Source organism: Hyaena hyaena, unplaced genomic scaffold (genome assembly GCF_003009895.1).
Source record: "Hyaena hyaena isolate Hyena2069 unplaced genomic scaffold, ASM300989v1 scaffold_251, whole genome shotgun sequence".
Lineage (NCBI taxonomy): Eukaryota > Metazoa > Chordata > Mammalia > Carnivora > Hyaenidae > Hyaena > Hyaena hyaena.
The window spans coordinates 1,456,416-1,482,229 of record NW_024080883.1 but is presented as its reverse complement, the minus strand read 5'-3'; the positions used below and the strand labels follow the sequence as shown (position 1 = coordinate 1,482,229).

General features: G+C 42.0%; 2 long non-coding RNA genes across 5 annotated transcripts; one reads left to right on the top strand and one right to left on the bottom strand.

Annotated features, from left to right (window-relative positions):
• The first annotated feature begins 8,799 nt into the window (after positions 1–8,799).
• On the top strand, positions 8,800–23,923 carry LOC120240276. Of its 3 annotated transcripts, none has more exons than XR_005530618.1 (4): positions 8,800–8,955; positions 9,205–9,977; positions 23,270–23,326; positions 23,552–23,923. It is a non-coding gene; the product is annotated as an uncharacterized LOC120240276 (long non-coding RNA). The 3 variants fall into 3 exon arrangements; XR_005530616.1 differs by having other exon boundaries at positions 23,513–23,923; XR_005530617.1 differs by lacking the exons at positions 8,800–8,955; positions 9,205–9,977 and adding an exon at positions 20,457–21,107 and having other exon boundaries at positions 23,513–23,923.
• On the bottom strand, positions 16,058–21,301 carry LOC120240278. Of its 2 annotated transcripts, none has more exons than XR_005530620.1 (3): positions 21,204–21,301; positions 18,625–18,792; positions 16,058–16,315 (listed from the first exon to the last, which is right to left on the bottom strand). It is a non-coding gene; the product is annotated as an uncharacterized LOC120240278 (long non-coding RNA). The 2 variants fall into 2 exon arrangements; XR_005530621.1 differs by lacking the exon at positions 21,204–21,301 and adding an exon at positions 20,735–20,787.
• Positions 23,924–25,814: the final 1,891 nt, after the last annotated feature.

Below are 25,814 nucleotides of genomic sequence, written 5' to 3'. Positions count from 1 at the left end.
GCAAATGATAAGATCTCATCTTTTTTTGGCTGAATAATATTTGTATTACTGGCTGAATTGTCCAATTCAAAGATCTGGCACATGTCATTTTGCCTGATTCTCTGCACCCCCAGACTCTTGGGAAATAAGCTTAGCGCTGCGTGACAAGTTTCACATATTTATTTGACACTTACTTATTAGTAGACCGTGTTGTTTCTCGGTCTAGTTTAATTTGAGAGACATGGAAGGGAAGCAAGGTCTCTGGGCCATTGATAATCTGTTACAAGGTGCACCTTGTGATATGACATTACTTTAACCACCATTACAAGCAAGATGGGAACGTCTTTGGAGTTTTCATAGCATCCTTTGCTTAGACTAGTGAAATCTGTAAAACTGTACATAACAAATGACTAGGTTGCATTAAGAAAATATTGAGACATTGGGGAAAGCTTCACAAAATAACATTTGAACCAGACTTTAAAGGATGAGTAAGATTTCACCAGCTGATACAGACACAGAGACACTTCAGGACACCGCATTGTTAGAGAACTGTTAAATTACCTTGAAAAGATGTATCTTGCTATGTCAAGAAGATTGAGTCACCTATTTTGTAAAGAAAATTTTGCAAGAAAAAGTAGATTTCTCAAATGCTGCAAAGGCTTCTGCTTTAATCCTGATTCAATTATCCAGAAAATGGCATTCCGAGTCCTTTGGAATAATCAACCTTTTACTCAAATCCTAAAGCATCTTTCTTGTCATGCTGTTTTGTGAACATTCCCTTCCTTTCTCTCCTGCAGGTATTATGTATAACCCAATCTTGTTCATGTCTTGACAGGTAAAAAAAAAAAAGGTGGCAGTCTCTTATTTCACCTCCGTCTGAGCAACAGCATTAGGAATTGTTCCTCTTCAGTCTGATATTTGTATTTGTTGGGGGGAAGAAAACAAAAGGAATGAAGAACAAAATCAGGAAACGAGGTTAAGAACATGTCGCTCCAGACCCTGGGAGCAGTCAAATCAAGCTGCCAGCTGCAACAAGAATCTCTCTAATAAGGAAATTAGAGCATGATCATTTCTGGCTATGTGACTCTGATTCTAAATAGGTTTTACAAATAGATTGTGATTGAACTTGGAAACATAAACAAATTGGCTTTGCGGAATAAAGGCTGAACTACATTTTGGTTAGAGAATTAAAATGCTTTTATGGGAGGTACTCTGGGAGAACGGACAGTTATTTTAATGACAGCATATGCATTTCTGAAACATACCGGCTTTGCTGGCTTCTCTGTAGAGAATCAAGTCTGATAAACTCAAAAGAAAGTTTCCCAACAGGGTCCCTAGGAAGGCAGCTGATAAAGGCAGGGAATGGGCAGTGTGTGTTTGAAATTCCCCATTCAGATGCCGAGAGGAGAGGTGCCATTTAAAAATAATAGATTTTAAAATATCAGTAGCTTAAAAAATTCTAGTCAGCTATCTCCCTTGGACATTTCTTTTGTCTCTTGGAGCGTTGGGGATAGAGGTTCTGTAAGCTCTATTAATACATTTTCCCTTATAAATATTCATGCAGTGTTCCCAGGGCCTCCCCCACTGCCTCAGTGTGGGCTCCCCACCCTAGCAGTAGTGATGCCGGAGGAGATGCTAAATTTCTAACAAGGCCTCAGGTCAGCCTCAGACAACCCAGAGCCATTTGAAAGCACCGAAAACTTTTCAGTCGAGATAAAGGGTTATAAATGTCTGTGTGTCCAAGCTTATATTCCACATGAGAGGATTAGTTTTCGCTTTCTGCAAACTCTTTCAGTTGTTAGAAGTAGCCATGGTTTTGTGTGCTTTGTGCTTCACACAGGGAGAAAACAGATCTGCCCGTCAGAACGATGCTTTTTTTTAATTTCTCTTTTTCTCAATCCACTGATTACTCACTAAGGCCTGATCTGTCATTGAGTGCAAGTCAGCAAAATCTCTCTGATGGCAATAGGTTCCTACATTTAGAAACATAAAGTGTTCGACCTGGTAGCGATCCCAAGGTCATTGGCTTGCTGGGTAGGAATTTAGATTCAGGTCAGGCCGAGTACATTCCATTATATCAAAGTGCTTACACTATGGAAATGTTTCCAATGATCTAACCCTAGATCCTTTTGTGCTGTTCTCCCCACATCAGGGTATGTTACTAGGAAGTGGGTAAAGTTTTAGAGCTGTGTTCACTCATTCCCCCTTATTGGGATACAGGTCTCTCATGTCCAGAGGGCCTGAGTGGTTAAATTTACCCACAAAATGCTCTCTGGGCCCAAGTGGTGAGCACACAGAGCTTACGTCTACACTTCTATCTATGGTCTCACTTTACACTTGCACACGTTTTAAGTTGTAGAGGGTAATAAAATATTTTGCTAAAAAAGCTTATCCTGTCTTTCATTTTTATTTCAGAGATACTTTATTTTCATTTATGATTCAGTTTTAAATGGTATTTTGCCCCACTCTTTCAGTTCTCTGTTGGCTGTTTTTTCTGTCAGGTAGATAGAAATTTATAAAAATAATTACCAGGTGAGCTCCTTAAATTTAAGTGGAACTCAAATTAATTCATTGTGAAAATAAAATTTCTGTTCTCCTTAACTCACCCACTCAGTATCAACAGTTTATCTTCTTTACAGTGTGTTTTCCTTAACCAGCACAGCACAGCAGAAAACACATCAAACTGGGTATCCTGTGACCTACATTGTAGACATAGCTCCTCACAAATGGGTGAACCTGGACAAATCATACTGTAAGGACACAAGTCTAAATGTCTAAACCAAACTGACTCCATGACAGGCTTTAAGTTTCCCCTCTTAACTAGAAGGCCTTATTTTCAGCTTCCCTGAATCTATCAGGTAGTTACACATTTCTCAAGGCAGGATTAACTACCCTTGCAACACCCAATCAGGAAAGGCCACCCTCCACATTACTGAGGGAGAGGCCTATAGATAGAAACCATAGATAGGACCCTGTTACCTAATGTTAAAGTTAACCCGTTAGTCGCCGAACAAGACCCTAGGCTCGCTCTGTAATTGGTTGAATTTAAAGGTACTCTAAATGTTGGGGCGCCTGGGTGGCTTAGTTGGTTAAGCTTCCGACTTTCGCTTAGGTCATGATCTCACGGTTCGTGTGTTCGAGCCCCGTGTCGGGCTTTGTGCTGACAGCCAGCTCAGAGCCTGGAGCCTGTTTCAGAGTCTGTGACTCCCTCTCTCTCTGACCCTCTCCTACTCATGCTGTCTCTCTCCTAGAAATAAATAAAACATTTAAAAAAAAAATTAAAAAAAAAAAAAAGGTACTCTAAATGTTGTAATTGGATCCCGCCAAAAGTAACGAATACTCTAGACAATGTGTGTGGTTAAACCCGCTGTCAAAATGTTGAATAATTATGATTGGATCACTGTTCCCCTGCCACAACTTCTGTAACTCCCCCGTCACAAACCCCATAAAAACCCTACTCTGCCTTTGCTCGGGGCTCTCAGCATGGATCCACTGCATTGGTGAGGTCTGGGAGCCCGAGCTTAAGCCCGAATAAACGCTCTTTGCTTTTGCACACGTGACTCGGACTCCTTGGTGGTCTTGGGATTTTGGGGAGATCGCGATCTGGGCATAACAATACATGGATGGGGTTATGCTAGGTGCTCTGGAGGGTGAGCGTCTCAGACTACAATGTACGTTAGTCTGGGTTTTCCAGAAAAACAGAACCAGTAAGAGAAAGACATATAAATATAAATAACATAATATATTATATAAAGAAAGATCTATATTTATATCTCTGTCTATCTATCTATCTATCTATCTATCATCTATCTATCCATCTGAGAGAGATTTATTTTAAGGAATTGACTGGTGTAATTATAAAATTACACCAAATTATAGAATTTTGGCAAGTCCAAAATCTACAGGGTGGGCTGGCAGATTGGACACCCATGGAAGAATTGCAGTTTGAGTTCAAAGATGGTCCTTTGGTAGAACTCCCTCCTCCTAGGGGAAAGTCAGTCTTTTCTATTAAGGCCTTTAACTGATTGGGCAAGGACCATTCACATTATGGAGCATAATCTACTTTACTCAAAGTTTATTTATTTAAATGGTAATCTCATCTAAAAAAATTCTGTAGTGAAACATCTAAAATACTGTTTGATCAAATATCTGGATACTGTGGCCTAACCAAGTTGAGACACAAAATTAACCATCACACCATACATAAGAATTGCCTGAGCTTACTTGTGAAACATGGATTCCTGGGCTCCATACGTAGAGATTCTGATTCTTTTTTTTTTTTTTTTAATGTTTATTTGTTTTTGAGAGCGAGAGAGAGGCAGAGTATGAGTGGGACAGGGGCAGAGGGAGAGAGAGGGAGACACAGAATCTGAGACAGATTCCTGTCTCCGAGCTGTCACCACAGAGCCTGACGTGGGGCACAAACTCACGAACTGTGAGATTGTGACCTGAGCCAAAGTCAGATGCTTAACCGACTGAGCCACTCAGGCGCCCCAGAGATTCTGATTCTAATTGCAGTTCTAATAAGCTCCCAGGTGATGCTGATGCAGCTCTTCTAGGAACTACTTTCTGAGTGGTATTGTTCTTGGTATGCTATGGTATGATCATGGGCCAGCCTCTTACATATGGGAAAACTGAAGCTCAGAGTTATAAATGGGCTTGTACAAACGCTCTTATATAGTTAGATATTCTACCCCAAATTTTCAAATTTTAGCCCAGGGCTCATTCTTCTTAACATACTTATCATACAAACAAACTTTCTTAGGATGAAATCTAGCTTTGTAACTGAAGTTTCCTCAAAACCACAGTGAACTAATGGGATTTTTCATAGAACTTGGCAACCCAGTTCTAAAATTCATGTGAAAAAGAAAAGGCCAGGATTAGTCACAATTTTGAAAAAGAATAAGTAGGAAAGATCCACAATACTATATCTGCAGGGGTTCTATAGAAATTATAGCAATTAAAGCAGCATAGTATTGACAAATAGACCATTAGAACAAACCAATAACCCATTGCTAGGCCATGTATATTTGAGATGTTCATGACCGAAGTAGCACTATTAGGAAAAGATAAGCTACGAATAAATACTTCCAGGAAAGGGCTATCCATGTAAGGAGAAAATATACTTCTTATTCATAACAAATTGAAAATATAAGTGAATAATAGAAGAAAATATTTTAATACATATAACCATCAAAGGATTTTACACACACACACACACGCAGGCACACACACACACCTCTTACAAATGAATAAGAAGAAGAATCCAATAGAAAAACGGGCACAGATTATGAGGTCACTTCATTGAAAAGGACAGTCAAATGTCTATAATTTTATGAAAATATTAATGTTAGTAGACATAGAAAACAGTATAATCACTTTTGAGGGCAGTTTGGTAAGGTAGAAGGAGTACATTCCTTATAGTCCAGGAAATTATTTGTATTTACAAAGAGATTTTTGCAGAGTTGTTCCAACAAAAAATTGGAGATAACAACTCAGCAAAGAAATAGTTCAACAAATTGTAGGATAATTACATTTTGGGATACAAAATAGAGTAGGTCTTGAAAGATCTCTCCAGATAAAGTTTAAAAAAAAAAAAAACCCAGTGTTGAGTGAGAAAAAAATATAAGTTAAAAAATGACACATAACATATGATACCACTTGAGTGAAGTCTCAAATCTCACAAAATAATGCTATATATTGTTACGGGTGCACATTGTCATAGGATATAGATCAACTTCAGGATATGATTATCCTTGGGGTGTAGGAGGTGGGCAAAGGGAGACACTGGAAGATGGGAAGAGGGATTTAGCTGTATCTTATTTTTTTATTTAACAAATCTCAAGGTGACATGACAAAACATTTGTCTTAAATCGGAGCGGTGGGTATTTGAGTGTTTTATTATTTTCTATATATTTGAAATTGTCCTTAATGACACATTTTTAAAGAAATAAAAATACTACTCCTATAGTTATTATTTTTAGTATACAATTGTATTTCTTCTGAGGCCTAAAATGCATGGACTTTCTTCTTTCTGTGTATTATTTTTTTCTTAGGTATCCTTTTCTACTTATTATAAAATCTTTGAGTCAGAAGAAAGTTGAGAGGGTGTTTGTTCAAATCTACAACCTAAGATGGGCACTTCTGGATTCAAATTGGTGTTCCAGGTAAAAGCACTTGTTAGAGTTTTCCTTTACGTTTAATATTCTGGAAAATATGGTTTCGGTTAACTGGAAATTTTGTTTTAACTGAGTCAAGGTCCAGGGACAATGAGTTTTGTTTTTTTTTTTAAAGAGTAGACATAATAAATTACACTTAACATTAATACAATGCTGAACACATAATTTTAACTATAATGACACAGAAGGCTGTGAAGATTTCAGGGTCATCATCATAACCATCAATTATCATTATTTTGGTAATATGTGGAAGTGCCAATTGAAAGAGAACTGATTGGCAAAATGTCAGTTAACATGGAAGAAAAAGAATCCATGGAGAAAAAGGAATTGTCGCTTATGGAGGTATTGTGGGGTATGCTTTAGATATATAATTTCATTTAAATCTTGAAGCAATTGTGAAATGTAGCTATTCTTACTCTTGATTTTCAAAAAAAAGCATTGCAGTTCAGAGATGAGGTAATTTACCCTAAGTCCTGTTGGGAAAAATTATCCCAAACCTGAAAATAAAGCAAAAAGATACCTGCATGACCTTCAATATCATACTGGAGTTTTATCTAATTGGAGTTCATCAAATATTCATTCTCTAGGAGAATGTACTCTTGTTTGACTTCTTATTTACTAATGATTAGTACCAGAAGTTATAAGTTAACTTGTGAATTTCCTTCCTTCCTTCCTTCCTTCCTCTCTCTCTCTCCCTCAATCTCTCTCTTTCTTGTAAGCTCTATGCCCAATGTGGGGCTTGAACTCGCAAGCCTGAGATTAAGGGTCACATGCTATACTGACTGTTCAGCCAGGTGCCCCTAACTTGTGAATTTTTGTCATGAAAATGCAAATGATTTTTGTCCAGTATAAAATGCAATTCCAAAGATCATTTCAATCTATCTATCTGTCTATCTATAGCTATAGATTTAGTCTTTCCAGTTATTGAAACAGTTTTACAGTCCTACTGCTTCCCTTATTAATAGGGCAAATGAATTTTGGCATGTGTTCTTTGTATATTCGTACAAGAGTCAAAGTGTGTATCTTACTGAAAATACTCTGGTGGGCCCACAGCTAGAGGCAGAGCTTTAGCCCCAGAGCTCATGCTCTCACATCCTCTCTTTTTGGCCATATGTAGTGTACTTCATTACTGAAAATGCAAGCTTAATTAAGGGACTGGTCCTCCTAAGTGGGGGCAGGGAGAATCTCATTGTTAGAAAACAGTGCCAGTTCTCATTAATCTGAGAGGTGAATACAATACGAAGAGATCCCATCTCTGGGTGTGTTTTTTCTAATAGGTAGAGGTCTTATCCCTTGGATCCATACATACTATTGCTACTTCCCCCTGCCTAGTAAATAGAGGGATAGGATGGATGATCCACAATTTAGTCCTAACCTGTGTGACTAAGTGTTTGGTACATACGCACAAAATATATGTTTTGTACATGTGCACAAAATGTATAAATTTTGTACTATGTCTCTTGAGTTTCATAGGCTGGATTGAATAGATTGTGCTACTGTGAGTTTCGTCAGTGTCCCTGCCTATAACTTCTGTCACCATCTCCACCCAACTGACTTGCAGCTCTATACTGAATCCCTATAACCCAAGCCATTTTTACAAACATTGTTCTATTCTATAAACACCAATAATATACATTCACAAACATATACCATGAAACCCTGCTCATTCCGTGTAATAAGGGAAAGTGGAGTGAATTAGTGAATATGGAATTGTGGACCATTTCTCAAGGACGGAAGTAGCATTATTTTCAAGTACATATATGATGGTATTTCAGTTATGAAACTATACACAGTAGTTGTCCTTAGGGACTTAATTAACAGGGAGATAAAAGTGGTATGTAATCAGTTTATCAACTGACAGAAGAAATGGACATTTCTTAAATGATTGCAAATGTAAGCAGGTTAAACAATCTTAGTTTCCCTGTAAGCCTTTCTAGACTATCAATTGAAACAGAATAACCTTTCTTCATGAAAAAAAAAACAAAAAACAAAAAACAATAGAATTGTTTCAAATCCAAAGAAGGGATATGTGAACTAGGGAAGTTCCCATGCTTCTACATTTCCCCTACAGGTTACTTCATTAAAGGAGCTAATTGGCTTTGTCCACATCCCTGGTATCACCTTCTTGAAGCAAAATGTGAAACAAGGTCTCCTGGCAACTGGAAACTAGTATCCACTGCCCTTTTGCCCAGAAAAAGGGGGCTACCATTGAACCAAGCGAAACCCAGAGGACACAGGCAGGCGGTCAGGCAGAGTTGCCTGCTGATGCTAATTATCTTAGCCCAGCGCTTCCCTTCTGGGGAAGTAGGAGGAGAGAAATTCATGCCAAGTTCTTCCACAAGGTCAAATGTTTCTGGAGGAAGGCAGCCAGGGTTAAATTAGCAGTCAGAATGAGGTAGAAAGCTGGGTGGAGAAAAACAGGCTGGGAGAAGAGGGGAGAAGTCTGGAAATTCAAATAAAGACAGCAGTAAAAAGTAATTACTAACACATTTCCCAACTTGGAAAGCTAGCCACATCCCACAACAGGGCCAGACTCGGAGCTGTTCTGTTCCAAGAAGGTTGGAGCAGGCTCAGGGACAGGAAGGGACTGTGCGAGCCAGCTGCCTGTCCCTGGCTTTGGAGCTGTGCTCCCCGAAAAGGAAAATTCATCTTGAAAGAGAAAGCAAAGGACATTGCTGCCTAAATTCTCCATTAAGATAAACATTCTCCCTACATTCAATTATCTGTCCTTCCAAGACTCAACAGCAAAAAGTCATCAAACATCAAAACAAAGGAAACGGAAATCTTCTAGGAAAACGTAAGCCTTTGTGAACCTAAAATATTTCTCTTCTCTGCTTGCTGTTCATCAACATAACTGGAGGAAAGAAACTGTTGTGGGAGGGACGGATCTTAGGAGAAGAGGAGGAGATGGGGGGGGGGAGCGGGGAGAAAGGAAAGGGGAAGCAATGCTCTCTGGCGTCAAGAAGAAAATCATGATTAGATAGACTGTTTGGAATTAACTGTTTTGACAGTTGATTTTTATTATTTTTCCCCCCTCCAACTTCAGAACCATGACAGATGATTGCAGAACATCAAATTGATGAGTGAATACTTCACCAGATCTGGTTGCCTCAACAGCGAAAATAGCCAAAATGTTAAGACAGTCAAATAAGATTGATTATTTCTGATACAATCTGTGGGTGGTTGACCCAAGAATTCGCAGCCTAATCACGCATATAAACAACAGAGGCTGTCTCGGCAGATGCAGAAGCCGGCAAAGGACAAGTGAGAAATCCGTCAATCACCTGGATGCCTCATCGTTGCCGAGCGGGGGAGTGGTGTGCAGAGAAACACCCAGAAGAGTGCCTAGATTGCTTCTGGGTGCTGGGTGTCACAGGAGGCAAACAGCCTTAAAAGCTGGGGATTCTGATCCTTTCTGTTTCTAACGAAAAGACAGTCTGGCTTGTAATGGAAAAACAGATTCCCTCAAATTGTTGTCTAGAGGTGCTGAATCATGCATGAATGTCAGGAGATGACGCCAACCACGGCATCATTTCATGGGGACTTTATCTGGTGTGAACCAAGAGAATTCTACTTTATGAATTTTCTTTAAACATCCACAGATAATTGTTGTGCTGTGTCATATACCAAAAGGGAAATTAAATCTCTCTCATAATTGGATTTGGTATTTGCAGGCTTTCCTGAAGACAAGGGAAAGGAAATTCATTTCAGACTTTTAAAAAAACCTTGAATTAAAGAATTGCGATCACCATATCAGGTGCCCATCTGAATTTAACCCACCACTTGCAGAGGGATGAACGCCTTGGCGTGATGGCACAGGTACAAAAGGTTACTGAACTTCACACTCGTTTGTTTGGCTAAGTTTTTCCTTTTCATTTTGAGTTCTAAAAAAATTATTATTTGATAGCTTGGTGGCAATGCAGTCTGTGTTGAGAAAATAGGAATTGATTAAGAAGTGAGAGACTGTGAGAGACTGAAAATGAGTGGTGAAAAAAGCCTACAAAGCATTTACAGTGTAATTTTCCAATACAGATTTGAGCAGACACCATATGCAGTTAGAAACAGATGCATTTTCAATGCTATATTACTGAACGAAGAATAATTTCTGTTTCCCCATTTTTAAAGAGAATCCAAGAAAATACAATGTTAAATCTATATGTTAGCATGACATTCATTTGAATGCCTAATTGCTTGAAACTTGAAGGATTCTGTTTCGACTCAGAGATCCTGACATAACTAGCATATAGCTGGATGTTACGGAAGAACACTGGCAAAAATCATTTATGGAAACAAAACATTAATCTGTAACAACGTATGCTAGACTAATTAGCAAGGATGTTAACTTGATATATGGCTTCCTAATGAATCTGGGGATACATTTGGATGTATGTTTAAAACTTAATAGGGGCACCTGGCCGGCTCAGTCCATGGAGCATGTTACTCTTGATCTTGGGGTTGTGACTTCTAGCCCTATGTTGGAAATATAGATTACTTTTTAAAAAATCTTAAAAAAATAATATCACATCTTCAATAACTTTATATTTAATAATACCTTTTACTTTTCTATTCTCATTGACCTGCACCACAATCCTTGGGGGTCCACATCTACACTGGACATATGCTGATGAATATTTAGCCTCGCCTGATGATTGACTTCCCTTTACTCCCAGCTAAATTTGTAAGGGCTGAGCTTCTGTTTATATCAAGGTAACAGGAAAAGTTACCCAAACAGATAATCCACTGTGAGGCCAGAAATTTATCCCATTCCTAGGAATTTGAACCAGGATCTTCCTAGAGAATAAGATAGTGGTCAGAGCCAATGCTGAAATGTTTCGATGTAGAGGGAAGTTGAAGAGACCATGATGCTAGCGCAAGTTCTAAGAAAGCAAAAACCATGAACCATTAGAAGTGATAAGGAGAGAGTAGAGACAGCAGAAGGGGAGTATGAAGTAGGAGGGAGAAACTGAAAGGAAAAGAAGAGCCAAGTCAGAAGAATACAAGAGGACCAGCATGGGACTCCATGACCTCCACTTTCAGTACTAGGCAGGGGCATTCCTACCCTTGGTGTGGTTTTTCCTGGCAACACTCCGTAACATGAGTGAGTCTCTATTCCTTGCATCCTATGGAGTTTGACTAAAAAGAATTGCCATCTTCCATGTTGCCATTGAGGAAACTAAAGCAAAAAGAGAAGGCAACAATCTTTTCCTGGTGCAGCATAGGGAATATAGGTGATAGTACTGTAATAACTCTGTGTGGAAACATAGGATAGCTACGCTTGTGAGCATAGCATAACATTAAGAGTTATTGAATCACTATGCTGTACACCTGAAGCCAATGTAGCTTTGTGTGCCAACTGTACTTCAGTTTAAAAACAGCTTTTCCTAAAAGGATGTGTTGTATTATTACACATGTAGAAATTAGTGGAGCCAACCCACATGCCCAGGTTTTTCTAGAATTGATGCTAATTTCAATTTATCACACTATGACGTTTGAAAAACATGATCCCCAAATCCTCCCATTTAAGAAGTGGGTGTCTATGTCTCCTATCCTTGAATCTGGGTGGAAACTTGTGACAGCTCCAACCAAAGGTGAGCGGCAGAAGTAAAGATTTTTGACACTAGCTTAGAAAAGACTATATAGCTTCTACTTGGCCTTCAGAGAATGCTTTTGGAACCAACAACCATGCTGTGAGGAAGCTCAACCGAGTCCTCATGGAGAGACTGGAAATCTGCTGAGACTATATGAAGAGAGAGAGAAAAAGAGAGACACACACACACACAGAGACAGAGACAGAGAGAGATTTTGCCAGCTTCCAGCCGTTCCAGTCCCCACTTCCCTCTCACTACCCTCTCCAACAACCTCACCCCACGCCCCACCCCCCATGACTATTATAAGCCTAACCATTGTTGGACTACAAGTGCACGGGAGACCCAACCCAGATCCTCCCAGCTGAGACCTTCCTGAATTCCTGCCCCACAGAAACTATGAAAAAAAAATTACTGTTTTTAGCTAGGTTTTGAACAGAGCAGTAAACATTTGGTGAGAGCATTATTACCAAATGTATACTACAGCCAGAGCCTAAAGAGGTCTACCAGGCAGTGTGCTTCTTCCTGAGCGGTTCAAGGGGTAATATACAATATCTTGTTTTTGGTTTTGTTTTTGTTTTTTTTTTTTGTTACCTTGAAGAAGATGTCTTGGCATGCCCCAAACCACTAGACAGCTCAAGATTTCACTGATGTGGTAGGTCCCTGGATCCTCATTAGCTATATCTTCCACCTTCTGAAGTTCATGTGTCTTATCAAGGCCTCCAAAATATTTGCCACTTCATGCTTATTTGACCTGATTAACATGATGTCACCAGGGGTGCCTGGATGGCTCAGTTGGTTAAGCATCCGACTTCGGCTCAGGTCATGATCTCACAGTTCGTGGGTTCGAGCCCCACATCAGGCTCTGTGCTGACAGCCCAAAGCCTGGAGCCTGCTTCTGATTCTGTGTCTCCCTCTCTCTCTTCCCCTCCCTGACTCATACTCTGCCTCTCAAAAATAAATAAACATAAAAAACTTAAAAAAAAAAAACACATGATGTCACAAATAAAGTGGACAAATGTATGGTTCTTTAAAATGCCCAAAGAGGGCGCCTGGGTGGCTTAGTCGGTTAAGCGTCTGACTTTCGCTCGGGTCATGATCTCGCGGTTCGTGGGTTCGAGCCCCGCGTCGGGCTCTGTGCTGGCTGCCAGCTCGGAGCCTGGAGCCTGTTTCAGTCTGTGACTCCCTCTCTCTCTGACCCTCCCCTGCTCACCCTGTCTCTCTCTCTCTCTCCTAGAAATAAATAAAAAATATTTAAAAAAAAAAATGCCCAAACAGACCAGTCACCATATTATGAGTTCTAACAACTCCTTATTCCAGTTATATACTCAGGGACTGGAGAAATGACCAACAGTGTACACACCTGATGCTCAACTGACCTACTGTGAACAGGCTATCAATGTCAACACAGAGTTCTTGAAGTGTTTGAGTATTCCCCTTTCACTAGTACAGGGTTCCCTAAAGCAAATGATTGTGCATCCCTCTGGAGAAGGTCTGGGAGAATTGTTACAATAGTACTTGCCATGACCTCGTAGGGTCCTTTCTTCATGAGACCCAGCTTGTCTTTCAGTTGATGGACTCTGGGTTGACACCTAGATCAGATTCAGAAACCCAGAAGGGATTGTGACATTTTACTGGGGCACTAGCCCTTAGCCTTCTTTCCTTTTTGTTGAATAGATCAAGAAATGACTATTGTCTGCTCATTCTGTCTTGACCTTGGCAATGCTGTATTCCATTAACTATCTCCATAGCACTGTAGGAGTCATGTCTTCTTGCCCCAAACTTGCCACTCTTTACAGTAATTGGGCTTACTTTACTTTTGATAGTTAAGTGCTACCACCTGTATTTTTTTCGGGGGTCTACCAGCACTTTGCTATCTGAGAGACAGTTCTGCAATAGCATCCTCCAAAATCAGTCCTTGTCTGTAGAGGTTAGCCACCACAAAGATTCTTAACAATGCTGGTGTCCCCAGACAATCCTGTTTTCTTTGGTAAATGGAATGTCCTCTGAAGTCTCTCACAGAACATAATAAGCTAACATAATAAGCTAACAGAAAACAGAAGTTTTCTGACATTGCATGATATAGCACAGCAATATGCCCGCTCTCCCTCAGCCTTTCTATCCCTTCCTCCATCATCGGCCACAACAATGCTGGCATGTCTCCTGAGGTTCTTGCTAGGATCTTAAATCCTGCATCAAGAGCAAGTGTTCCTGTATCTAGAAACTACTATTATTTTTTTGAGCTTATTTACTTATTTTTTGAGAGAGAGAGGTGGAGAGAAGGGGAGTGTGTGTGTGTGGAGGGGGAGAGCAGAGAGAGGGAAAGACAGAATCCCATGCTGACTCTGTACTATAAGCAGCAGAGTCTGACATGGGGCTCAAACCCACAAGATCATGACCTGAGCTGAGATCAAGAGTCTGATGCTTAACCGACTGATCCACCCAGATACCCCTCTATAAACTATTATTTATCTAACTTTATATTCAATCCTCCTTAATCCAGCCCTCCCCATTCATTCACTGTCCCTTGCCAAAAAGTGGCTAGACCCTTCAGCTCCTTAGGTATATAATCCCTTTCTTTGATTTGTAACCTCAGCACTTCCCGAGCTGGGTTACATTGTGACTTGACCTTAAATTATTCTTCTGGTGATTGTAAGAGGAGGTGGGGTCGATTATGAGGGGTGCATGTTGCCTTGAAAGGTAGAGTCTTCTGCATAATCTTTACGTAAGAAAGAATTAGCCTTTAATAAAAAGGAATGCTCCACCTTTTCTAGGACAAGATAGTCCAGTGGAATCTGAGGGTTCATATTCTTCCTCATTCTGAGTCTCAGGGTCCCTCTCCCTCCAACAGGGCCATGAGCTTAGTGTAGGAGACCTGCCGAGGTGAAGTTTCAACCTCCATGTAACTCCAATACTCTTATACTTAAATCCTGGCCCTAATCCTCAGATTTTTCTGCCATCCTGCTGAAGATGGGAGTCTGAATCCTGCCTAGGAGGCCTTGTGGCTTTCACACTTTGCTTATATTGGTGGTTAGTTGCCTTCAGCCTTTCACTGATGTCCTCTCATGCATGGATGGCTCTAGCAATATCCATCTGGTTTCAAAGTCCTTATAATTACTATTTACCACAAAACTCTCAAACGCCAGAAATATTGTCCTTGCTGGTACAATTTGATTCCACCAGTATACCATCCCAATTCATCACTGGTGAAAATTTTAATGGTTACAAGTACATGATAAGAGCAATTAATGCTTCATGTCTCACCAGTTATGGAGTCATCATTGCCAGCTAGCTGAAATCTGCTTTCTTGGGCCCCTTCTGGTACCATCTGTAGCAGGTCAGATGCCCTAGGAAACAGGTGCTGGAATTCTTAGAATTGTGTGCAGCAGGTTTATTGGGAGATTCCTCTCAGGAATAATAACCATAAGAGATGAGAGGCGGGGAAAGGCTAGGTCTAGGAAGAAACTGAACTGTCATGAAATTGCAACAATGCCCCAACCAAGTTTTAAGAGGAGTTCTGGGATATCAAAAGTCCTTTGATATTGTCCTGCCTTGAGGCAGGGACATTGTACCTTCACAAATCTTCCTCCACCCACCCCTTAACTCTTGCCACCAGGAAAAGAGGGTGAACTCGGTGGGGCAATTCCCTTGGGCTGCTGACATTTCTTAGCCAAGAACTCCCCAGAATCTGGGGGAATGATGACTTTGGTCTGAAAGACAGATCTGGTTGGCATATCATAACATTCATTATCCCACAAGATGATGTTAAAATCAAGACAACAGACCCCAAATGGAGTTGTTCATGCTAAGCTCCATGTGACCAAACCAAGACTTAACTTAATTACAGCTTCAGCTCTCCCAGAAACAGAATCTTTAACCAGTCAATCAAGAACTGCCTGATCAGCACTAGTTCAGTAAACTGCTTGATAGACCCCTGCCATCTTCTAACCTGTTTTTTCCCCTAGAATAACTTCTTTGTTCCTTCTCCTTTCTGCCTATAAAAGTCTTTCATTTTATACACATCCATGGAACTCCTTTCTGCTATATTGAATGCTGTTTGATTCATGAATTGTTGAGTAAAGACCTTCAAGATTTACTTAGTTGAATTTTATTTTTTTTAATGTTATTTTTTATTTTTGAGAGAGACAGACAGAGCATGAGTGGGGGAGGGGCAGAGAGAGAGAGAGAAACAGAATCAGAAGTAGGCTTCAGGCTCTGAGCTGTCACCGCAGAGCCTGATACGGGGCTCAAGCCCATGAACCCCGAGATCATGACCTGAGCCGAAGTTGGATGCTTAACTGACTGAGCCACCCACGCGCCTCTTAATTTTATTTTTTAAAAGTGATAACTATTTTCCATCTCTGCATCAGGGTCTACCAAATATTTCTAATAGGCTAACTGTTTATCACACTCTAGACACTGCAGAGCAAGAGCATGGGTCGAATTAGAGAGTGAGCTTTTGGCATCCTATGATTCCATGGCACACAGGAAGTGGTCTTGGAAAAGGCATTCTGTTCCAGGCTTTCCACAAGTTCTTTATCAGATTAGATCTGTTACACATGTCCAGGTGGTCTGCAAAGTAAAGGAAGGGATACCTGTGATACTGTAGTTCATAATAAGAAATATGTTTGGCTTTCATCTACTGTTCCTAGCATGGAATTTCCTAAGTGAAGAAATCGATAAAGGTCTTTTGTTAATGAGGTGACTTTTGGAAAGTCCCTAAGTAAAGGATGGGGACTGGTTGCCAGGGGAACAAACCACGTGATCAGAGGGCTGTAACTTTCAGTTTCACCTCCAGCTCCAGGAAGGGGAGAAGGGCTGAGATTGAGTTCAATCACCAACGGCCAAAGATTTAATCAATCATATCTGTGTACTGAAACCTCCATAAAAACCCAAAAGGACAGGATCAGGAAGCTTCCTTGTTGTTGAGCACAGGGAGATCCAGGGAGAGCAGAGTGCTTGGAAAGGATATAGAAGCTCTACACCCCTCCCCACTACCTTTCCGTATGCAGCTCTGCCACATGGCTCTTCCCGAGGTAGTACATCCTTTTATAATAAACTCGCAATCTAGGAAGCAAAGTGTTTCTCTGAGTTCTTTAAGCTGCTCTAGGACATTAATCAAACCAGAGGAGGAGGTTATTGGAACCTCCAAGCTATAGTATGTTGTCAAAAGCGATGACTATCCGGACTTGCAACTGGCATATGAAATGAGGGATATAGTCTTGTAGGACTAAAGTTGTGGGATCTGGTGCTACCTCCAGGAAAACAGTGTCAGACTGGAGTTGTTTTGTGGTGTGGAAAAAGAACACATATTGGAGTGTCAAAGCAACAATATTTGGACTTTTAACATCATTTGAGCCATAGTCAAAGGAAAGCAGCAAAGCGTAGTGGGAAAATCTATTGCCCTTCGAACCAGAAGATACAGAGATTTGGAGTCTAGTCCTGGCTTTGCCACTCATTGCTAAATACATTGGAAAAAAAATCACTCATGCTCCCTGAATCTCAATTTGTTTTAGCTGTATAATGAGTATAATATGACCAAGTTGAGTTATACTCATTTTACAGGTGGTTGTAAGAACCACAGGGGCAATATTTGTAACATATAGAGTATTATTATTGTTTTGGTTGAAAGGTGAATTTCTTTTAGGATCGTAACAAGGACCCTACATTGACTGTATCTTTATTCTTCACCAGCTTTGAGTCACTAATTGGTGAATTTTTCCAAATTATGCTATTTTACCTGAAAAGGGTTGATTTTTCTACTCTATAGGACTCTGAAGATAAACCCAAAGGGAACCTTGCCAGGTCTGACCTTTTGACAGTCAGTCTAGGATGCTTTGTTTTGGAAACCTCTCCCTGATAGGATAGAAAGGACCAATTTCAAACAAGTCATTTAATAGGAGATGGCCATCGTGTGCAACAGCCACCGAAAGCAAACCCTCAAGTAATGCTCCCAAGTCTCCAAGGACAGCAAAAAGGAGAGAGAGAAAAGGTAGACAGAAGGAATGATAATGATACTTTATAGGCATATAGATTTTTCCCTCCATTGACTTCCACGCTTTTGGCAAACTTTAATTGGCTAATCCTCTCATATCCCTTTGAGGGTAAGTAGGTGGCAAGTATTATCCCTGATTCTCAAATGCAACAATAAAGGTACAAAGACTTTAAGTGCCTCGCCTGAGGTCACAAACATAGACTAGGGGATAAAGGCCAGCGACCCCACTCACAATCCACAGACCAAACTTCGAGGTCTCCCTCTGCAGAATCAGTTGGGTCTTTTGTAGATCCTTCTGAAGCAAAATCCCTGACAATTCGTTTCCCCAAAGACAGAAAAATGTGTCTTTGTTTCTCTGTAGCACTTGCCTCGGATCAGAGGCAATAATACATATTTTCAGGCGTGATGAACTTTCCTACAGTTAAGCAAAACTCAACGTGGGCAGTAAAGAAGCCTTTTGTGTGTGTGTGTGTTTAATTTCCAAGTAAGACATTGATGTTCTTTTCTGGGGCTGAACACTCTTTGAATCCAGCAGCAAGGCAGAGCCTGTGAACAAAACCCTTCCTATTCACTTCAAACTGTAGTATCTTTGCTAAACATTCTTCAGAGAATTCCCAGCTTTGTTTTGTAGATTACCAAGGCTTCTCTTCAAACTTCCCAGCTGACCCCTGTTCATCTAGTATCCTGGATGTTGCCAGGAGAAACAGACTGTCCTCACCAGATTAAAGCTTTCTGTGGGCTAGAAGACAATTTTGTATTTAAAAAAAACAAAAAAACAAAAAAACCCAACTCTGACGAGAATTGCAAAAAGCCTTTAGGAATAGAAGCAGGTAGAAAACCTATGACTCAAGTTAGAATAGAATTATTTCACCTTAATGAGACTCACAAAACATTGAATATTTTAGAACCCAGTCATTATGTGGAGAAAATGAAATTTTCATGCAGATTCCATTAGGCGCTGTGGCGTGTTCAGGGCATCCTGCTGTCGGCTTTGTCAGAGTCCTGAGGCCCTTCACTTTGAGGTCGATGGCACCCATGATGCTATTACATGTCCCTAAGGGAAAAAACACCGAGTTTCTTTGAATTGGAAGGTGCAGAGGAAGAAAGAGGGAGAGGATTTGGGGGTGGGGTGAGGGGAGAGGAGTGAGGAGGAGAAAAAGCAAATTGTAAAAGGACTATTTGGGCCACAGCAAATCGATAATAATTCCCAAGCCTTACAGTTAAGTCAAACCATGTCCAGTGTCTGGTGCGAGCATGGGTATGTTGTGTTAAAAGATAAACTGAGGCATATTAAACATTTTACGATGGGATTTGAGCATTTCTCTGTTTGAATGGGGCGAGGCCCAAACCCCAAGTGGTCAGGAGCGCTGGGCTGGGAAGCCAGGGAAGAGGCTTATATAGAAAACATGCGGAAGCAAAAAAAAAAAAAGAAAAAGAAAGAGGAAATTATTGATCAGCTGTAACTTAAAGCCTAGTCGCCTGCTTGTGACTAATCTTCTTTAGTGTTTCGATTTGGTAAACTTGAGGCATTTACAGGCTTGGATATTTGGTTTGCTTATCTAGGCCACTTTCACTTTAGACCCTCATCAGTCTAATGGCTTCCTTGTTTAATTAATTTAACAGGAGTGAGTCTAGAGCTCACTGAACTAGGCCTAGTTAACCCGGGTTGGGGTCACGCTCTGCTATGTACTATGTCTGTGAACCTCTGGCCAGTTTTTTCAATATTTATGGCCCTTAGTTTCCTCACAAATCAAACAAAGGAGCTAGGGGATTTTGAAGAGGTCCCCCCCCACCCCAATGATCTCTGAATGACTAGTGGCCAAAACAGCCAATCAGCCCTCCCTTCCTCTGTCCCTCCTTCCCTCCTGATCAGCTGGTGGCCTGAAATAAGGCCGGTATTCTTTGTAGTTGGGTTACCCAGAGTTGCTTCTTGCCGTTTAGAGCATGCTCTTTCCTGAGCTGCCTGCCCAAAGCTGCCAAAGTCCATCTCTGGGGAGAATGGGAGAAAGAGCACTTTGGGGGAAGGAAGGAAATTGTCTTTGTTGATGGCTCACTCTCTCAAGCAGCCCTTTACATACAAATCTCATTTGCTCTTCAACCCTGAGAGGAAAATGTTGTTAAGATCATTTTCTAGATCAGGAAACTGAAAGTCATAAGAGATACAGTGACTTGTTGAGATCACGCAGTCCTAAGAATAGAGCCGAGGCCCTGCAACTGGTGAAGCCAAGGGCAAACTGAAAATGCAGGGCCCTTTGTTTCAAGGCAGCGGCAGCAGAATGTGGGACCAAGCGTGGGTCCTTCCAAGCTCAGGCCTCTGTGACCGCAGGTAGTAAACACGTGAGGCCAGCCCTGAGGAGAGTCAGAATACACACGTATTCTCTTGTGCACTTTATGTCTGGATTTTCTCCATTTGCTCCTTCCGATCCACTCAGCTGAACTGGGCTCTGTCACCCCGAGGCTGAGCTCCAGGACATGCCCTCAGGTGGTTCTGGTTGGGTTTGGCCAATGGGAGGCTCTGGCAGGAGGCCCGAGCGCAGGACAGTGTGAACCCCCTTCCTGTCAGGTCAGGCTGCAGTTTGGCAGTAGCTGTGTTCTCCCTGCTCTCTCAGCCCCGCCGGGTCACATGACTCTAGTCTGGTCAGTCAGAGTCTCCCGACCTCCCTGGCCACCTTGACTGCCTCAAGGATGCGCACATCTCCTGGGGACATTTCTGCTGGAGTTGGTGGGGGGGGGGGGGGGGGGTTGAGAGTCTGTCTCCTTCCTCTCAGGAGTCAGAAAACTTTTTCTGTCAAGGGCCACATCGTAAATATATTAGGCTTTGCATCCCACATCGGGTCCTGTCTCATCGCCTTCTTCGTTTACCGTTTCACAACCCTTTATAAATGTAAAAACCATTTTTAGCTTGCCATGTGTGGAGTTGCGGATGTACAAAAGCAGGCTAGTCGTTTGCAGGTTCCTTAGGGACACAGTACAGAAAAAGCGAGGCAAAGAGCTACCTGCAGCATTGTCTCTAGCGGTATAGAAGATGCCAGCATGCGCGTGCGCACACGTGCGGACCAAAGGAGAAATTCTGGAGCCATGGAGACTTCCCCGAGCGTCACTGACGCCCTGGTTCTGCAGCCCTTTCCTCTCCTGTGAGCCACCCAGCACTGTTCCCAGTGGCTGAGCACACCGAGCTGGGACTGAGTTGGGTTTCTATTATTTGCGAATGACCAAATCCCTGCCAAGTCTCTAACTCCAGAGCCCACAGCCAGCCCCTCCCTGGATTCCAGCGGTCTCAGAGCAATCCCACACAGCCAGAACCTCGTACAACTCTTCGTCAAGGACACCAAGGGTGACAACGAGCATTCCTGCTCGAAGTTTTACACGGTGGGCATTTTTGGTGCAAGAAAATTGGAAAGTAGAAAAGTATGACCAAAATAAGCGTGAGGTCTCTTTGCGTCAATGGTTAGCGTCATAACTCACAGCCCAGGCAGCGTTGTTGTTTCTAAACAGGCTCTCTGTGGTGCCACGGATGGAAACCGGAGGCCTCTGGCCGGGAGGCCGGGTCTTTGAGAGCAGCAGGACTGCTGGGGCGCCTGGGCGGCTTAGTCGGTTAAGCGTCCGACTTTTGCTTGGGTCATGATCTCGCGGTTCGTGGGTTCGAGCCCCGCGTCGGGCTCTGTGCTGACTGCCAGCTCGGAGCCCGGAGCCTGTTTCAGTCTGTGACTCCCTCTCTCTCTGACCCTCCCCTGCTCACGCTGTCTCTCTCTGTCTCTCCTAGAAATAAATAAAAAAATATATTAAAACAAAAAAGTTTAAAAAAAGAGAGCAGCAGGATTGCTTCCCTGTGGCAAGTATGCGTTGCGGGTCATGCTCAAACACTGCTGTTGCAAATGGCCTGGTGTCCTGCGTGTATAATGGAAAGAAACAAGCATTTAATAGTCAGGGCCTGTGACGTTCATTCAAAGCGGGGAGGCACCCCAGCTTGGAGCATGGACAAGCTCCATCAATGCCGTGTGTGACCCCCTCAAAGGCAAGATGGGAGGGCAGATTCCTCTGCAGGGGTGGTCTGTAGGAAATCTTTGTTTCCTTAAAAGAAACGTTTTGGGAGAAAGGCTTATAAAAGGCCACCGCAAGGCCTTATCCGTGACTCAGGCTGGGCTTTTTAAAAATAATGCTCCACACTTTTCAGAAAAAAGAAAGCTATGAATTGGGAGTTAAACACGGTGATGGGAAAACTCAAAGTCAGATATTCCGTCTCCTTGCTCCCATTAAGTAAGCTCCATATTTGATGTGACCACGGGTCTAGTTTGGGGCTGTGGGAAACATGTTCAGCACAAGGAAAACTTTAGGAGAGATTGTTCCTCTGAATAAAGCAGGCTGGTCCTCCCTTTCAGGGTGGCGCGAATTGTCCACTAACCAGACCACAGGGCCTCTAGGACCTGACCATGTGTGGAAGCCTCCTGAGGGTCTTGCTAAAGTATAGAATCTGATTCAGCAGCTCAAGGGTGAGGCCTGGGCCTCTGCATTTCTAATAAACTCCCAGGTGATGAAGATGAAGCTCATCTATGGACACAGAGTAAGAAGCAAGGGACGAGGCGTGCCATTTGCTGGGGATGTTTGGTCACTAACACATGTTAATAATAACTAACATGTACTGAATGCCAACTGTGGGAAGTAAAGTCACAGAGCTAGTAAGGAATGTTGCTAGCAACTACCTCTAAATCTCACCCTTCTCCTGCTACTCCAGGCTGGCTCTCTGCAGAGTAGAGAGCCAAGGGGAAGGCTCGGGCTTTCTCTCAGTCCAACACAAGAGCCCTCGCAGCCCAAGGAGCCGGTAGCTCAGGTGCAACACCTGGCACACGCTCCAGGCAGAACCTTCTAGATGGAAGGTTGGCCTTGTTCAGTGACAGGCATTCCAGGATTTAAGAAAAAGCACATCTGGCATTTCCAGATGAACGGGCTAGTCTTTCCATTCAGCCAACCTGACTGATTGTGCAGAAATGAAAGCAGGAAAAACCTGATTGGAAAAAATGGCTGATTCTGTACAAAATACACTAGAATGATGAGCTGCTCCTCCAGGGCAAATGGGAGATGCTTCTTTATCACTCACTGCAATCCCTCGTGTGGCGGCACGGTATCCTCAGAAGATAGACGCCAAGAACACGATCTTGACTCCTGCCTTTGCTTCTCCATTGACAGTTAGTAAAACATGGGGTCATGAGGAACAAATCTTCCAGAAGGGAACTGCATATTTCAGGCAGTCTGTCTCTGACAAGCCTGGATTCCAGAAACTTTTGTGGAGCAGGTTTATTGTCTCAGTCTTTGTGCTGATTGGATGTGGGTGATGGTGGGCTTGCAGGATGGGTTAAAAACACAATCAGCTTTTCAGAAATGTCTACCCCTGTAAAGCTTCACAAAGGAGTTTCTCCTCTTTGGCCTCCTCTCTGAATAGTTTCTGTGGTAGAGCTTGAGGCAAAAGCAGCTCTGGGCAAAACTGGGACCCAAGGGGAATTTCTCACTGACATTTGCCTACCTCTTCCATCTAGTCCTTCCTCCCTGCCTCCAGCCTCCTCCACTCTTCCAATCCCATCCACAGGCACAAGGTGAGTATATTCGTAGGAGAGGGAGGGAGTGGGAAGACTCACTTAGGTATTATACGGGTTCCTATTTTTTTTCTATACTGATGACAACTTAGCCATTTCTTTTAGTTGTCACAGAGCAAACAGAACCGTGATTTATGTTTTATCATTTATATAACTGATTGCATGTACTTCTAAAATTTATATCAGATTTCTGACAGTTGTGAATCATTTCCCCCATCTGGAAAGATAAAGGAACGTGTTCTCCCCACTTCGGTCCAGCTGCAACCATCTCAGAGTTTATAGTTCCATATTGTTTTTCAACAACAGCATTGAAAATAAAAATCTTGGCTCAAGAAGGAGCACCACCCCGCCTAGAGTGACATGTCAGCCACCCAAAATGTAAGCACCCTTTATGTCCCAGTAATGTCTAGTAATGTTTACAGTCCAGTAATGTTTGATCACTTCCCAAACACTAAGCCAACTCTGGGCTCTGTACTTACTTCCTTGTTCCTTTCTCTTTATTCTGTAAACGCTTCCCACCTACCACCCCATCTTGCAGTTCTCCAGATGGACACGTCCACTTTATGAAGTATTAAAAAAAAGTTTGTTTGTATTACCTAAATGGTCTTCTTTAATCATTTTTAGCAGTAGTAATCAATTACCTGATGTGTTTACTGGTGAAAATTCAGGCTGTCTGGATCCCAAAGACTATAAAGCCTGTGGGAGCTTGGAAGAGGCAAGGGACAGACAAGATAACCCCAGGTCATTGGCATCTCTACTCCATCAATACAGGGCAATGTAAGAGACCCCGAGGAAGCCAGGTGACCAAAAGCTTTGCAGTTTTTGAGATTGCCTTCCATTAAGGGAAAGATATGTATCTGTGATAAATGCACTTACTCAACAAAAAGCTTTTATGGCAACAGTGAACAACTGGAAATTATCCCCAGTTTGAGGAGCTGGTCAAAAAATTATGAAACTAGCCTGCTGGGGCGCCTGGGTGGCTCAGTCGCTTAAGCGTCCGACTTTGGTTCAGGTCATGATCTCATGGTTGGTGGGTTTGAGCCCCGCGTCGGGCTCTGTGCTGACAGCTAGCTCAGAGCCTGGAGTCTGTCTTTGCATTCTGTGTCTCCCTCTCTCTCTGACCCTCCCCTGCTCGCACTGTCTCTCTCTGACTCTCAAAAATAAATGAAAAACACTTAAAAATTTTTAAAAAATTGTGAAACTAGTAAATAACTCATGGAACTATTAAACTATTAAGCCATTAAAACAATGAGTTAGCTCTACCCATGCTACTAGGCACAGGTCTCTATCATATGTGTAAATGGGGAAAAATAAAAAATGTGTAATTTGCCCCTATTGTTTTTTTTTTTAATATTTTTTATTTATTTCTAGGAGAGAGAGAGAGACAGCGTGAGCAGGGGAGGGTCAGAGAGAGAGGGAGATACAGACTCTGAAATAGGCTCCAGACTCTGAGCTGGCAGTCAGCACAGAGCCCAACACGGGGCTCGAACCCACAAACCGCGAGATCATGACCTAAGCGAAAGTCAGATGCTTAACCGACTAAGCCACCCAGGCGCCCCGCCCCTATTGTTTTTGAAAGCCCATAAATACTGGGTATCTATATAACATGTCTGGAGTAATACATAGACAATATTAATAATGGCAGTCACTGGTAAGGGAAGTTGGTGCCTTTAATATATACCCTTTTATAAATTCTTGCTATTACTTATCATAATATTAATATTTACTGAGTATTTGCTCTGGGCCAGGCAATATTCTAAGTGTTTGGTATGTATTATCTTATTTAATCATCCAAAAGCATGTAGCACAGATTTCATTATTTTTAGTTTATCTTTGTATAAACTGGAGCAGAGAGATGTCAAGTAACTTGCCCAAAGTCGTGTATCCAATAAGGGGACAGAGCTGGTACTTGAGCCTCTAGAGCACTATCCAGTGGTGCTCTGTTATTATCTCCTGATGTGTTTTAAGCAGTAAAGCCTGGATTCAAACTCAGATAATTCGGTTGACTATGCTACCTGGTCTCTTTCTTGTACTGTTTGAATTTTTACCAAGCAGATGTATTCATATTCAGATTTAAAAGATCTTGACCAAAAAAAAAAAAAAAAAAAGGAAGATACTCTATAGTTTTAAAAAATCATCAGGAAGCTACTACATGTTAGCTCCACGCTAGGGAACACAGAAACAAACTAACTTGGCTTGCACTTCAGGCCTCACCATGGAATGGGAGCTACCTCCAAACCCAGTAGTAGAGAGGAAAGCGTAAGGTATTTGGAGGCTCAACGCCAGCCCCAGGCTGGGGAGGGAAATGGAAGGAGAGAATCCCAGACCTATACCGTCTGAGAGGAGTTCTCAAAGGTTAAGCAGGAAGGAAGGAGTTGCCAAATTTAGGATCTAGTGAGTGGGACTAGGGCTGAGGGTGGAGGAGGCAAAGACAGAGGTGTAAAATAATAGTCCTCCCTAAGAACTGCGAAGTTCAAGATGGTTCCAG